Here is a 16,714-nt window from a genome sequence, read left to right as displayed (position 1 = left end):
TAGGTTTCCTTTATTCTCTCTAGTAAGGAATGTGCTATTGTACAGTCTGATTCATCTGACCTACTTAGATGTCTACCTTCTGAGGAGATGAATCATGCCCTAAAAAGTGTCTATTTCTCTCCATTGACTATAAAGGTAGCCGAGCCAAAGATAATTTAGATAGAAAAGACATTACATTAGGACAGATAAATTTCACCCCAGAAGCTATGAAAGGAGCAAAACAGGAGTGAATGCTATTTTCAGCAATATTTAACTTCTGTATGATTTTGAAATAGAAATCCATCCACAAGGTCATGTGAGGACAATACTACTGAGAGCTGCTGAGCAGAACAGACTGGTCTCTCCCAAACCACAGGGGAGCAACTCTCTCATGAAATGTGCAAGGTGAACATGAAATGATATTATCTACTCTCTCTACACCTTTCCAAAAAATATTCACAGGAGAGGAAACTTTTAGAGTGCACTGCACTGCTTTTGTTAAATGCTGTTTGCAATAAAATTAATGTGGAGTCAAAAACTGTATTTGTATTTCTGCACAGAAAGGACTGCAGAACTTACAAGAATCTGCTCACAGCTTTGTCTTCCTGCCAGACTTTTAAAAACAGTTTCTTTCTAGCTTTGATTGGCTATGAAACATGCACCTTCTCTTGGCTTTAGCTACTTGCCGGATAAGAATCTTTATAGTTTTTATCATATTCCTTTCCTTAACATTCCTCAGTGCACTGAAGGTGAATGAAGTGCTGTAAAAATGCACTTCTGCGTCCCTTCTGTCTCAGTATGTGAAAGTCTTTTTTCATATGTAGACTTCTTAATAAAAGCTTTATTTCTACTGTATAAGAAGCAGAATTCTGACCTAACTAAACCATGACCCAAATTCTACTTGATCAATGAAGTCTTTTTCAGAACTTTACTTGGTTTTCAAATTAGTCCTCTGTCTTCCTTGGCTTGAGAATGAATACTTCAGTCAGAGCAATACACAGTCATTCATCTGCAGTGGAAGGCAAAATCTGCCTAAGGGTGCTAAGATTTCTTTTGCCCACCAAAAGTCAGTACCCAGTACTGATAAGGAGAAAAGAATCATTTAAGATCACATAACAAAGCTAAGTTAGTTTCAGTAACTACAAACTAATCAAAATAATGCTACATGATAACCCTTCTACAGAAAATGTTAAAGTAGGAGAAAAGAAGGGATTCAACATTAAGAAGATGTAATGATCTAGCAAAATATTGTTTTTCTTATTCTTACTGGTGATATACAGGTGCCAGGGCCCCTGCCCTGGCATTTTTACCTTTAATGTCACATGTTCTCTTTGGCATGCTAACATCAGCAGCAGCCCATGACCCATCAGTGGGCTGGGTCATGCAATAAAACAGCCATGCCTGCTCACAGGAGCAGAGATGCTGCCTAGAAACTGCAATTTAAGCATCCTACTGCCTTATTTTTGAAACCATTTAAGTCTGGAAAGACACAAAGAAAAAGAAGCATAATTTTATGTGATGATTCCTACTACTTACATTTATAGTGACAATTTATAAACTGCAAATTTTAGCAACATATGACACTTTGATTGATGAGCTTAGCTTTTTCAGAAGGTTGTACTAGGAAGACTTACACTGCCAAGAACTAACATGAACTCGTCACCATGACAGTACCTTTGTAATTCTCTACCTGAACTAACATCAGGCATTACTTTGTGCATCCCTGCCATTCCATCAACACCCTCACACAAGGCAAGTATGACAGAGAAGTATACAGAATTCACTTCAGCTAATGAGGGGAGTGAGGATTTCTGACTACTCAGTTTAAGGGGGGTAACTAAGATGCCATAAACAAGAAGAACACACGATTCTGCTTCAAAAGCAGAGAAGTATGGTCACCAACCCCAATCCTTAGGTTGTGCTGAATTTTGGTCGATACTAGCTAAATGTCTTGTAGAAAATTTGTGGCACAAGCAAAACCTGAACGCATCTTTCCCAACTCTAAGCTAATTCTCTAATTAATGGGCCATACTTTTCTAATTCCCTGAGGCACCATAGAACAAGTAGAAATAATATATAGCTGCCTAAGAAAAATGTTGCATACCAGAGATTCCTACATTGCCTAATTAGGGCTGCCTAATTATGCCTTTTCTCTGCCATGGCAGGGCAAACTGAATATAGAAGCAAGTATAAAATCCCTAATCTGTGATACTGTCTTCTATGGGTCTGCATACTGTAAAGAACCAGAATATCCTTTCAAGATATAAAATAACTATAATAAAAATGCTTAAGATGCTGTACCTGTCATTGGGTCCATAATTTATTACAAGATGAAGCTTAACAGAAGGCTCAGAATGATGTTTCTATCTGTTAGGAGCTGAAGTGAGCAATCCTCATGAAGACCATTCACAAAGAAAAGTCAGTTTGCATGGTCTTTTCCAGCATTAGTTTCTAAGTTTCAAACTGGTTTAATGATCTATAGTATGCACAATGGTTGTATGTCAGCCATGTCAGGTCTCTGGAATATCAAGATTAAAAAAATGTGTGCATCTGATAATCTCTGCAGATAAAAAAAATCAAGCTTTAGATACAATTTATCGAAAAGAAAATGGCAAAAAGAAAATGGGAAAAATCACATCAGCAAGTTTTAAGGTAAGCTCTTGCAGCATTGCAAGAGTTAGTATGAAAAATTCTGTTTGCAAAATACCAAACGTAAGAAGGTAAATATTTCAGTTTAAGCTCTGGTGCTGCTGGTATCTTCTTATGAGTTTTCTCTCTCTCTTTGTGTTGGGGCAGGACTGATTTATTTTTTCACCCCTAAGTCCATGTTCCTTAATTGCCTTGTTCTGTAGAAGACTTTACAACAGAAAGATCTTTTCATGAATCCATTTAAATTCCTCATGTACATTCTCTCCCATCTCAAACTTCAAAACTGTTTTCTTTAGCAGTCCACCAGAAAGCACTACACAGATTCCTCATGATCCCAAACTACAGCACAAGAAGTTCCATGAGCTCAACCTGAGCTGAGAATCCATTTAGTCATGCCCTGCATATTCTCATTCCACCTCTACCTATTCTTTTACTGCTTTCTTCTTACACTTCCATTTCAAATTACTATTCCTTTCCACTGTGACATACTGTGTCTCATCAACCCCTTAAAGTACATTGGCAAAACGTAAGTCACAGGTAAATGTTCCTCTATATCTAATCCAAATTTTCCCTGTAATAAAATAATTACTATCTAATGCAATTAACTGATTCATGCTTGATCTTATTTTAGTATAGGATTTCTGAGTTTAACTACATTTATAACCGCTGTCCATCACCATCAAAGGAACCAAGTCAGTGGACCAATATAGTGTATATATGTCTCTATCTTATAACTTGTTCAGCTTTCAGCTGAACTTCCTGAGTTTCCTTTGAAGACTGGGACCTATGATTATTAGCAGAGTATACTCTACTAGTAAAGTAAAAGTATTCTGGTGTTCTTTTGAGAAAACATAGTGGATATGCAGGAAAATCGTAACACAGTTGTGTCCTGTGATATTAGCTCATAAAGGTCTGTGACAAATGGCCCTCCGACAGCTGCTCAGCACAGAATCTGATACCAGACTTCTGAATTTCTCGACAATGTATAGATTTTCCAAATAAAAATTCAGCAGAAGAGAAATGATTCTAGAAAGAACCCCTGTGATGAACACCAAGGGAATACCATCTATTTTCCCTATATTCCACATACATGGAATGCAAATATGTCCAGCATTTTAAACAAGTTTGTAAGTAATGCTTAAGAAAAATGCATTCCTCAAAACTAAAATGGATTTTATCATTACTAGCCTCTGAATTCACTTCATCCACATTTTGTACACTTACACATTCAATTTACATGCTTGTTTTTCATGCCAGCATATAAGAACTACTGTGACTGCCTGGAGATAGTGGGATGACCATAGGGCAAGTCACACTTTATGAATAAATATAAATACAGTGAAAGAAATAGCAAGTTTTCCAACCTATCCACCTGCACATCTGACTCAACTGTTACTGTTTAATGAAATAAAATTTCCTATTGATTTAAAATTAATTAGTACTACCTTTTTGATTTCACAGTAAAAAGAATTCTAGTGCATTCAGGTCCAAAAGGATTCAGGCAGTCATTCCTGTTCTTTGTAACTTCAGCAGCAAGAATAATATATGCATCATCTAATTTAACTGCAAATGACTCTTTTAGCATGAATTGTCTGTTTAAAGATAAAGCACAGCAGAATTCTTAACTGCATCCCAGAAGTCATGCAGCACCAGGCAGATAAGATCACAGTGGTTACCAGGGGTGGCAAATGGGAAAAGCACTACAGGAAATGAACTCTTGTCAATAATCTCAAGAGAGTGCTATATTTAGGTCAATTGTACCTGAAATCGTTTGGTGGGGTAATTGCTCTTTGGTACAGACTCTGCTCTCTGAGCCTGTCAGAGTGCTTGTAGGTCCTCTGGATTGAATTCACCAATTTTCTTCCAGACTCATTTTCTAAAAATAAAAACAAACAAACAAACAAACAATTTAATGAAGGACAGCAAGCTTACCAGAACACAGAAAATTACTCACATGTTACTTCAGATTTCAAAACTATGTTTTCAATGAATGCATTTAATATAAAAACATGTTTCAATATCCAACTGATTGCCTCAATCTTCTAGAACAGAAATTTATTCAATCATTCAGATTTTTTTATTTGGCCCTCCAAAGACTTCCCAGATCTACTGAATACCTACAGTGATTTGGAACGGTTTTGTGATCAGTTAACAGTCAATGCAAAATCAGAATTGTTCTTAAAGCTTATGGTGCATACCAGTACAACATTATTCTAGCTTTAATTCAGGTTGAGTCCTCATCTGAAAATGTGGCTTATTATTTAATAATTTAAGATGGTTCATTCATGTGTACTGAGGAACATGGTAAACTCAGTTTTAGGAATCCAACCTAATGAGACATATATTGACCTTTTACATCAGTTAGCTGGATTAATACAGATACCAGAAAACAGCACCTAGTCAATCTGTCTTATGATTTCTTAGAAGAAATATTTTGCTTTGATAGCACAGTCTCCAGCAGAATTATTCCTTCTTTACATTAAAGAGTAAGTATTAACTAGAGGAATTTTAAAGTAAGGAAAAGCCTCCTTTATCAGCTATCCAGCATGCATTTACCTTCTACAAACAGATACAGCATCATATCTGTAGTCATTACTTAGTGGTTTTGATTACTGTCTATTGTGATTAAAGAAAATGTCAGGATGCAACTATACTGCTGAAGAATATACATGTACTTTTTATTTTAAAAAATATTACAAAGGGAATAAGATACACTACTGAAAGCTACAGTAGGTGCATCAGTTATTTTAGCTATTGTTTTTTGGGAAGAACTTGAAATTCAAAGATACTCATTAAACAGAGTAGATGGCAATAACAGACGAAGTGTTAATGGGGCAGCAGTGGAGTGTGTCAGGAAAATGAAGAGACCCTGAGGGGCTCACCATGCTGTTTATGCTCAGCTAAATTCAGCAGCATTACCATAAATCCTCTAAAAGATCATGTACTCAACTCCTTTTTTGCTACTTTTCAGGCAAGGAAATATTCTATGAGATTAGAAGATAGTACTCTTTCCTATTAAACAAACTTTGCACGTAAATACACTAAATATTTACATGCAATTACTATTTTTTTTACAGTTTTATAAAAAACAAAGTGAGGGTCTTTTAATTTTCAAAATAATGTGTGAATCTATATGAAAATTTCTGAAATCATACCCAAGAACAGAGCCTTTAAGCAAAAGAATAATCATTTCTCTCATAAAATTCTTTTATAATTTAAAGACCGAGTTTCAATATTAATTTCTCAAATGCATAATTCAACTGGATAAAATAAAATTATGCATTAACCAAATAACTTTTCTTGAAAGTTCAAAATTCTTGATTTCTAGTTAGTTGATGTTTTTTTATTTATTTTATTTTAAGTGGCATTCTGAGGGAGTAAATTAATCTTAGGAAATATGCATAAGCCATTCATTCAAAAAATGTTCTGATTAAAGAGAAGTATGTTATAAACACTTCTGCATGCATCCTCATGGTGACCTTACTGTGCCTTTGATCTTAGAACAAAACTTTACCTACGTAGGCATAGGTGGATTTATTTTTAAGGAGAAAACAGCTGCAACACACTGTGTAACTTCAACTATAAACACAAATTCATGTAAGAAATCATTATCTACAGAAGAAAGGTCGTAGCAAAACCATGAAAGGCTCCATGGAGTCCCCAGCAGCACCACGGACAGCGGCAGCCGTCGGCTGCAGCCGCGACAGGCACCACGAGTGCTCGCCATGCCCCAACACCCTGCTCAGTTTGAGACGTGTCCAAAGACCAAAAGAAGGAGTGAGGTTTTTTTTCCCAACACTGTCATTTTGAGGTCCACCTACAACTTTTAATTATTGGAAACAATGAGAACTAACAGATCTGAAAACTGGTTGTTGAAAGACAAGGCCTTGGGCTCTCACAAACTGGTTTCCGCTATGTGCTCTTGACCCTCCACTTCAAAGCCAAAGATCTGATATCCAAAACCAGTCAAGTGTTTTTGGGGATTACCATTTTGCATATATAAATCTTCACATGGGGAATACTATTCAGAGCCTGCCTCAACACAAAATGCTTGGCAAATGTCAAGACAGCCATAGTTGACTTGCCTACCACTGAGAATACTGAGAAATGAAGCCCCCATAGTTATCTATTTCTATTCTACTAATGATAATAATACTTTGTTCCAGGAACCCAAAAAACCATTCAGTTACCCTTGCAAAAGAAGGAATAGGGTACAGTAAGATGCTGAAGTACAGATTCTCCTTACTGCTTAACACCCAAACAAAGCACATTTAAAATCCAGCCTAAATGTCACAGGTTCTGAGATGCCCTAAGCGATGCACTTCACCAGTGAATGGCAAAAACAGCTGGAATGGATACTTTATCCTCATAAGCAGTGGACATTTTAGTAGCAGACAAGAAAATTCTCACAAAAAGGTTACATTCTGACTGATGCTGAGAACCGGCAATTCCCAGAAAGGTCACCAAGAGCCCCCAGTTCTTATTATCCCTGAAGGTATGGGAAAAAAACTGAACCACTAAAGTAAAACCACAAGGAAGTGTCCAGCTCTCATGCAAATACTGCCTGCCTTTAAGAGGTTGTATACTTCCTCTAGTGCACTTCAACACTGGTGGTCACTTGAGTTATTTCTGGCAATAATTTGCTTTAGTGTTGTTGTTTTGTTCCTTTTTTTTTAAGGCAAGATGAAATAATTACAACTCCTTCAAATACTTTGATAGCGTTTTAAAAAATTACTTAAATATTTTATCTCATTAGGATTTATAAGGTTATTTGTGATTATCAACAGATTTGGGCAATTAAAGTCATGCTTCTGATTATTCAGAATAAAGAGTACAAATAAAAATACATGGGCTTAGTCCCACTACTGCTGACATTTGACAAACATCCGTCTCACTTTTCAGTGGAAATAACACTACAATCCAACCTCTAGAACAAACATTAGGTCAAAGGTCAAGAAATATACATATAAAAAATTAAATCAAAACATTAAGTGAATAGCAAACAAAGTTTTTTTTTTCTATCAGAATATGAAGTTCTCAATAATCTGTGAAAACACAGAAATTAAGGAGAAAAAAAGGTTTTCCCATCATTATGTTTGGTGTATTACTTTCTTCCATCAACAACACACTTCAGACTACAAAGTATAAGCACTTGTGATATTTTACATTAACTTTCATGTAGATCTACCAATAGACAGTCTTAGTGCCAACCTGCTTTGAAATAAATGTTTCCTAAACTTATAAAACGCTATCTATAAATAAAAAAGAATGATTAAGAAAAAGTGATCCAGCATAAAAATACAGGAGCATGGATGTCCTTCTTCAAGGAAGAAGATATCCAAAGTTGACATCTGGTGCTCTTGGAAACTTTCTGAATACCATCACTGAAGCAGACAGTGGATGAGCATCCCAGTTAATACTGGGTGCCAGGTTTCTAATGTGAAGTGTAGCCTAGGTAGGATTAACGGTTCAAAGGATCAGTTGCTGCCAAACAGGGATTTAAAACTAATGAGGAAAACGCACAACTGGCAGTGAGGAGACCTCTTGGAAAAGCTGTGTGCATCCTTACATGGTAGATAAGGAGTTATCCCCTGCCTGAGGCCCACTGGAGGAAGTGTGAAACAGTGTACCAGTGTACCTGAGTGAAAGAGCAGAGGGCTCTCCTGACTGCAGAAGGCAATGAGGATGGTGAAAACACAAACTGTTTGCAGTGTTACTGGCTCTTGCAGTGAACAGTGTGTTCACTTCTAGGACAATATGGAATTGGAAAATTGTCTTTAAGTAGGAGGATGGCACACAGAACTGCACCTTAAAACCACACTACAAAGCAAATAATCTTAGGAGATTACATTAAAAGCTGTTGATTTGTGGGCATTTCCAAGGTCAGTGTTTGGGTGGGCAGATTTCATCTTCTCCAAACTGTTACCCAGAGAGCCAGAGCAGAAGAAAATCAGGGGGCAAGTAATCAGAACAACTTGCCAATGATTAAATTAAGTGTAGGGTAGAGAACTGATTTGCCTTTCCAGATCTTTCCTGCTGTTTTCTGAAAGCAAACCAGAGGCAGTGATGGCATCTTAAGGAAAAAAAACACAACTAGTGAAACGGAAGTGTAAAACAAATAATATTAACCTACAGAATACAGACCTACACACTGCAGACTATGAACTACATACAGCAAGAGTTATTAGCAGATTTAGTTTTACCCTCCTACACAGACAACTATTGGAGAAGAATTCTCTTAGCAGTGAATGCAGCAAAGCATTGTGTGGCAGATTTTGGGCAGGGCTGTTTGCACAGTCAATCATGCATCAGTGTCAGATCTACCTAATGACTGCACGTGAAAGCACCAAGCATCTACTGATTCTTCTGTGGGCTAAGGCCTATTTCTACCATCTGTTGCCACAAGTTAAATTTTTATTCTCTCTCCTTTAATCCCTAACTGAAATCACTTTGCAGCAAGATTATCTTTTGAACAATAAAGTAAAAGTGCAATATTGTAACATAAAGAAGCAGAGAATTCACCTTTTCAGTACACCAAAACGAAAGATACAGAGACTGATCCAGAAAACTGTATTTGTACGTTGGATCCATTTCCAGTGTCTCAGTTTGATGGTGACTTAAAAGGTCCTATGTTGTACCTGAAACATGTTTAAAAAATTTTGACACATCTCTTAAGCCAAATGAGCAAAGATGCAGATAGAAAGAGACTGATCAGTACACACCTATCTATGTCTTGCAGCACCCATCTACTTACACATGGGCAAAGAGGAAGGGTACACAGAAGCCTTGCTCCTATTTTGCCATATCAAACAAGTCTGATTGAGCAGTAGTATTTTCATACATCACTTTGCTGAAATTTGCTTTACCATTGTCAGGACAGAAAAGAAACATGTATGGGGAGATTCTTTCACCGTCATACTCTGTCACCCCAACAGCTGTCCCTTGCAAGCTGCAAGTTCTTATGTCCCTTGGCCAGTTCAAATTGATGTATCTCAACTGACTCCTCTTTATAATAGTAATTTATATGAAGATACTTAACATTACAATTCTTAGAAGCAACAGATAAACTATGTGTAACTGAATTAAATGCAAAAGAAAATCTGTGCTATAGTGCTATACTGATTTTTGTAGCAAATATATAAGAAATGTTCTTCTCAGCATTTTTGTAGCACATCATACAAGCTAATGCTAAAATACCATTCTGAACTTGAAAATTACCATTATGTATACTGAGTTGCAATGATTTACATCACAGAAAGTACTGTTGTGAATAAACTTACTGTTGCTTTGTACAGTACTCACAAAGATTTGCCTGAAATGCAAATAATTTCTATTTTAGTAACATGTGACAAGAAACAAAAATCTAAAAAATGTTTACAAACTGGACTATATTTAGGATTATACTTACAGGCGGACACATCTCGAAGGAAAAATAGTATTTACTCCTAGTTATTCACTGCACTTCAATTACTTTTTTGTTACAAATACTAACTAATCAAAGACTAAATAAAACTATACATGACTGTTCACACACTAAGAATAATCGTTCTTAAGTGTAAACAGAAAGGATAACTCTCCTGTAAGGCTGACATTTGTCTGCACAAACAATTGGAAAATACTGGAGAAAAATGAATATGCTCCTACTGATTGAATTTCTTCGCAAATTATTTGTGATTAGAGCACTAAATTAATCCCAAAATGCATTTATAGTCAAATCTAACCATAGATATTACTCTCACATGTTAAAGCAATTTATGGTTTCAGACCATCTCTCAGATGACCTAGCTCAGAAACCCTCTCTTCTTTCCCCCTTACATTCACTAGTACTGTCAGGTAAGAGAACAGTAACTGTGTCACTAATTAAAGCAGTGCCTCAGATGCAAAGGTGGGGTATCCCGCTGGAGACAGACAAAGCAAGTTACAGAACATAAATACAACACAGAACCTCCAATAGCAAATAGACAAGAAATGAAAATATGCTTATGAACACACGCATTAAGAGGACAAAGCCTTGGTGTCCTCTGATGCTGGTATAGGAGACACCAAATGGGTCATGGAATATTTGTAGGGCAAATTCCTACAACAGACTGACTTCCAATAGAGTGAAAAGCAGAAAACTAAGGTGGGCTGATGGATCAGCTACAGTGGGAACTGCATATCAAAGAGCTGTACTAGCATAGCAATAGAGTGAATGTAAAGCATTCATGAATAGAAGATAATCTGCAGATGCACCAACAGGTGTACAACTTTTCCCCAAAGATACAAAAACTATATCATTATTGAGATACATTTAGAATTCATTATCTAATAGATTACAGCATGTTTTACCCCTGTACTGATAAATTCGTATCAAAAGAGAAATCAAAAATTCTTGAGCATTTTTGTAGCACTGAGCATAGCCAGTAGACTAGGTTTTGAATAAGCAATTTACGGATTAACAGATATTGCAACATAAGACAAGCCTAAATTTTGTATCTATTTCGATGCAAAAAATTTTTAAGGGCATAACAAATAGAGGTGTTAGCTTAAAAGAAAATGCAACAAAAAAAACCCCAGGAATCCTAACATTTATAAATGGTAGGAGGAAACTCCTGCCCTTTTATCATCTCCCCTGAATTACAGAACTTCTCATACCCATTGTATTGTCCAAGAATTTCAGGCTTCTCAGTGGAAACAAGCAATTGTTGATGATTGTGCTGGATAGAAAATCATAAAACAGGAACAGATAATGCAACCATACTGTGTGGTGCCAGAGAAAACAATAGCTTTTGCAATGGGCACAGAAGATGCAGATCAGGTGAGAAACTCTTCCCTTTACAGTAAAATTGTTTAAGATTTATAGAAAGAGACAGTGAGAGAGAAAAATATTTTAAAATAGTCAATGGTCTCATGCAATAGGCTGAGCCATAGGTGAACCACAGTCCGCTCCCTCTGACATTCCAAAAGGTCATCTCACAAGGAATCTGGAAATAAAGCATGAGATGGGGATCCTCTCTCCCCTAGGTGTGAAGGATAGAAGGGAATGTAAGAGACATGAGAAATTAGGAGTCAATGCTGAGATGCTGAAGACCACATCTGGATTGCCAAGCATAAACAAGCCAGGAGAGATAAGGGAAAGAGAACAAGATGTCTCAGGGATAGGTCACTGAAGCAAATGGGAGAAGAGAGGAAAAATATGGCAGAAAAGCATAAATGGATGTCAGAGAAAATTAAATCAGATCTTAACATTCTTGTTGAGAAAGATAATGAGATGTGGAAAAAGTGAAAATTAAAATGTGGTGAGAGAAAGATTTATTAAAATAAACTGAAGTTTTTCAAGTTCAGAGGTCATGGCAAGAAGGTCATAGGAATACCAGCTGAACACTTTCCATGACTTGCAATATTTTAATTTCTACATTAAGGTGATTCTTAACTGTACAGTTGCTGTGTTGGACGCCAGTATTTTCCAAAACCAGTCTGCATAATGCAATATTTTGTCACTGTCCCTGGTATATCCCAGACCATCACCATAATTAAGTTAATGGTATCAAACAGCTTTTTCTCTTCACTCAGCAAGGTTCAAAAGCTGTTCACTGCCATATTTCACTGTTCTAGTCCACTGCCTATTGTTTTCATTTCTTTCTTCAGAGTCCATTGTTTTGCAACAAATTTGAAAAATAGTTAGGAACCTCCAGGATTTTCTCACCATGTTCTTCTTCGATCCAGGTCTCATTCCCACGAAGCAAATCATTTTCTATGTCCAGGTCCTGACTAAGGACATAGAGGTTTAAAACCTGCCCTTTTCTACTAAAAGCCCAAAGCAGGTTTGGGTTGTTTTGTTACAGATACTGAAATCTAAAAGTAGATTAATTCCCCTCTTGGGGCTGAGTTGCCACTCAAATCACAATAGAAGAGTGGGACTGCTGCAAGAGGAACAAACTGACAGCAGAAATGCACCTCAGGAGGCTGCCATAATGGACATGGATGGGCCCCTAACATTCCTGCAAGAGAAGATCCAGCCAGGGCTCTGGTACCTGGCTGCACCTCAGCTTTCCAGTAATAACGGTGAGATGCAATGATGAACTACAGACTTCTGTCTCCAAGCCTTGAGCCTTAAACCTAGGTTATTTTCATGGCTTCAAAGGACAAGAAGTGACTCTCTGACACCCAAATTCTCAAAAGATTTACATGTCCAAGAACTTTTGAGGTTCTGAACCTAAATGTTTTAAGTGATTCCCTAAGGAACACTTAAGATTAGGAGCAGTATTTAACACCAGTACTTGAAGTATATTAGGAAATCTCTTACATATGACAAAAACCAAGATGTATTTTACAACAGGCTTCATCTTGTTCCCATTTAAGACTACAAAAACACACTATTTTTAGTAAATGACAGCAGCATAACATCCATGAATTTAGGTAGACAGACACCTAGACACTTAGAGAGTCTCCCCTTGTGCTACCCAACTACTTCAGGAGTATAGCATAAATTAAAACAACTGTCAGCAGTTTAGATTGATTACACTCTTGCTGCCATTCATTAGTGTTGATATAGAGTTCAGGTACCGAAATAAGGATAAGTTAGGCCCTAAAACAACTGACAATTTAACACCGGCAGCTTAGACCTCAGATTTTCTTCTATGTATTTTAAATAAGCAACACTACTCTGGGTCAAACATTTATATTATAGCAGAAACTCAAAGGACTTCTCACCCAACTTTTCCTAGCAGTTAACCAATAAACCTAATTTTAAAAACCTGAAACCTTCAGTCATTCAATTGGTCAAGACTTTCAATAATACCAGTTGCAAGGAGGAAAGACTCTTGACTTGCCATGATGGAGAAGCCTCAAGAAATATGAAAACATAAGTGCAGATAGTTTGGCTTGCTAGGCAGACAGTACATCTGAGTCACAGTAGTCATGCATCTTCACGTGCAAAGTCAGTGACAGCACAAGCAGCTGTGATTGAAAAATGTCAACAGGATTCCAAAAATGTTTGTTTTTCTTTCTTGGGAAAATAAAAGTACAGCAACAACCCACAGGTATTCATCCTGACTGCGTTACAGGAGAAAGGAAAAGTACCAGGGGCTCAGAAAGGAACATGGTGAATATGAGACAGGCACAACCTGTCAGATAGAGAGGAAAATGCAAGAGTACTAAGGCAAAGGGAAGAAAAGATTATGCATATCATGGCATATGTTACCTATAATGCAAAATTTCAGTATGCAATTCTTATTTACAACACATAAAACACCCTTCATTGAAATCTGTGAACTTGTCAATACAAGAGTCATTAATGTTTTCTTCCTAAAGAACTGATTTACAAATGAGAGTATATTTCTTTCTAAAGAACTGATTTATAAATGACAGAGTATATTTCCATTGTGGAAGCCTTTTTATTTAAAAAGCTGTTTAAAATGTACATTCATTTTCATTTAAAATAAACAAAATATGTTGTAATGCAAAAAGGTTGCAAAAATAAGAGGATTTAAATAAAAAACAAACACACATTGCTGTCAATAAATATCAGGAGACATCTGAAAATTTTTAAATAGTTGAAAGGTTAAGGAAATTTAAAAATATGACTGGAAATGAGGAAACCATTTTCCGTCTACTTTCCCAAGCACACAAAAAATTACAAGAAAGCATGCAAAAAACTGCATTAACAAACTTCAGTAATTTCACTTAATCACAAAATCTAGTCATGAATAGGCTGCTACCATAAGGTAAGACAGGTTGCAGACAGTCCTTTATGTAAAAGCAAATGTCAAAAGAAAAGCTCTGATATTTAGTTGTGGGCTCCCACTTTTCACATAGGCATTTCCTAAATCCATGTTTGATGAGCTTCTCCAGCTATAAATTCTGTAAATTCCCTCTGGAGCAGTGCAGAGTGTGCTTCATGAAAATGTCATCTGCCAGCACTGCAATTACTCACACTCCAGCAATCATGTGCACAATGCAGAATGGGTCGAATTCAGGTGAGAACGAGAACCAGCAATCAAGCCTCTGGAATTGAGAACAAAGCCATTTTCTTTCATTTGCCATCAACACAACCATCAAGGCCTTAATTACAAGGCAAGTGTCAAGCCTGGCTGCTGAAAGGCTTATTATTATACAGCTCAGCTTCAAATCAGTTTTGTATTGATGAACTGCAGAAATGAGGAAGCCAGCTTAGCCCCACAAGAAAAGAAACACGGACTAACTGATGATGTGGTTGGCAGGGAAAAACAAGGACACATAAAAATACATCTTTAGCTAGTATAAGAATTAGTGAACAGTACACCTAAAGTCTTTCTATAAACATATTTTCTAACTCAATTGCAAATCTAGGTGGCCCAATAATTCAAAATTCACCCTCTTTAGTTGAGAGCATTGTATAATTCCCAAAAGACACTGCAAAAAGTCACTCTTTAGGTCATGCTTTCTGTTTTTCAAACATTTGTATTTCTACTTCTTCTGTGAGTGTTCTCATTGTCCCCTTATATCTAATTGCTTGTCTTTACCTTGAACACAAAGATATTAAGAGAACTGTACACATATTCAAAAGCCCTTGCCCAACAAATATCTATTCACATTAGATTAGTTGTCTCCATATTGAACAGCAGATGAGAAATCATCATTTACTTAGCAACAGGATTTATATATGTTGATTCAATTGAATTATCAGTACCACATTGTAACTATAAGCCAAATGTCCTCTCTTTTACCATTCCCTATATTACACTTTTAAGCATGACAAATACTGACCAAACTGTTAGGAGGAGGCCTGGATTTGGAACTGGCTGTTGATACAGTTTTACTGTTATCATAAGTGTTAAACCTTGTTTTTTGCCTTTTGGTTTTTTAAACGCATATTTTGACATAGCTTCTGCATGTCTTATGTAATATGTCTGCCTTTTTGATATCTAAAATGAATATGCATAACAGATAGAAAACCATATGTATAACAGATAGAAAACCACTTAGGTCAGTGAACATTTTACTATCCATTTTAAGCATTTTACCTGAAACAGTGGCCATCCATTGCTCTTTCTTTACTCATTACCCAATCTAGTAGATATACAGCATGCATTTTTCCTCTTGCAACACACCATATCCTGAAAATTTCAATGGCTCATGCTTCAGAAAGATACTAAAGAATTTGAAATTAATGACATGAGAAAATAAATATTAACACAAAAGAAGATGAAGGGACATGACAGCAGCAGACACATTTCTTTTGTCATTCACTTTCATTGGTTATAAGCTGGATTTGTTTCCACTAGATATATAGATATTTTATACAATACATACAAAATTAAATACTCAAAAGTTAGGAAATAACAGAACAATTTGCCTGCTGAAAAACTTTCAATATATTTGGAAATATTAAAAAACAAAACAAAAAATAACAACAACAAAAACCAAAAAACCACCCAAAAACAACAACAAAAAAAAACTCACCAGATGAAAAATGGATGGTGATTTTTGGTTTTAAGAAGGAAAAAATGTAGTCAGGGTTCCATGCCATGTATTTGAAACATATTCAGGTAGTTTCAATAGAGTTTAGGTAATTTTATGGTATCTGTATCTATCTGCACATTTTAAGAGGTAAGTATTTTTTAACACTTTTTTTTGCATCTCCATTGAAAGGCAAAGTACTAAATAGGTAATTCCCATTCTGCCATTAAAACACTCTAGATACAGGAATTGCGTAGAAAGCTTATAAAAGCTTTATTAGTTTCAATTTTTTTCAGCATTAGTTTTATTATTTGTAATTATACAATTTCTTCCTTCCAAGGAATTTTAAAAGTCCATCTGGTTCATTTCTATCAAGCACCATCCATTTCATTTAGAAAGAGGTCTTCGCCTCTTCAGATCAATTTCAGGTTCTAAATCATAAGATATATTATTGTACCACAAATACAAGTCTTGTCTTACTTAGAAATAATTTGCAGAACAATGTTATAATTCTTCAGTGTCAAAAAAAAAAAAGTAAAAGAAGGAAAATTTTAGGCCTATATGTTGTTGAGTGAACCTGAACCCAGAGAACAGCCAAGTATCAAGGACTGAATATGTCAGACAACAGGCTGAAAGACTATGAAATGTACCTAAGTAGAAAAATTAC

The 16,714-nt window shown here is 36.1% G+C and overlaps 1 protein-coding gene across 20 annotated transcripts in view; it reads right to left on the bottom strand.

Moving 5' to 3' along the window:
- MYT1L (myelin transcription factor 1 like) overlaps positions 1 to 16,714 on the bottom strand; it is a 308,980-nt gene that overhangs the window by 217,089 nt on the left and 75,177 nt on the right. For all 20 annotated transcript variants that reach the window (XM_071441443.1, XM_071441425.1, XM_071441472.1 and 17 more), the window contains exon 2: positions 4,390 to 4,504. The gene's annotated coding sequence lies outside the window, so the exon portion shown is untranslated. The remainder of the gene's footprint in view (positions 1 to 4,389; positions 4,505 to 16,714) is intronic.

Source organism: Agelaius tricolor, unplaced genomic scaffold (assembly GCF_023055355.1).
Source record: "Agelaius tricolor isolate 1412-34295 unplaced genomic scaffold, bAgeTri1.0.p SCAF_1, whole genome shotgun sequence".
Lineage (NCBI taxonomy): Eukaryota > Metazoa > Chordata > Aves > Passeriformes > Icteridae > Agelaius > Agelaius tricolor.
The sequence above is the reverse complement of the archived record's forward strand: the minus strand, read 5'-3'. Positions and strand labels throughout refer to the sequence as shown.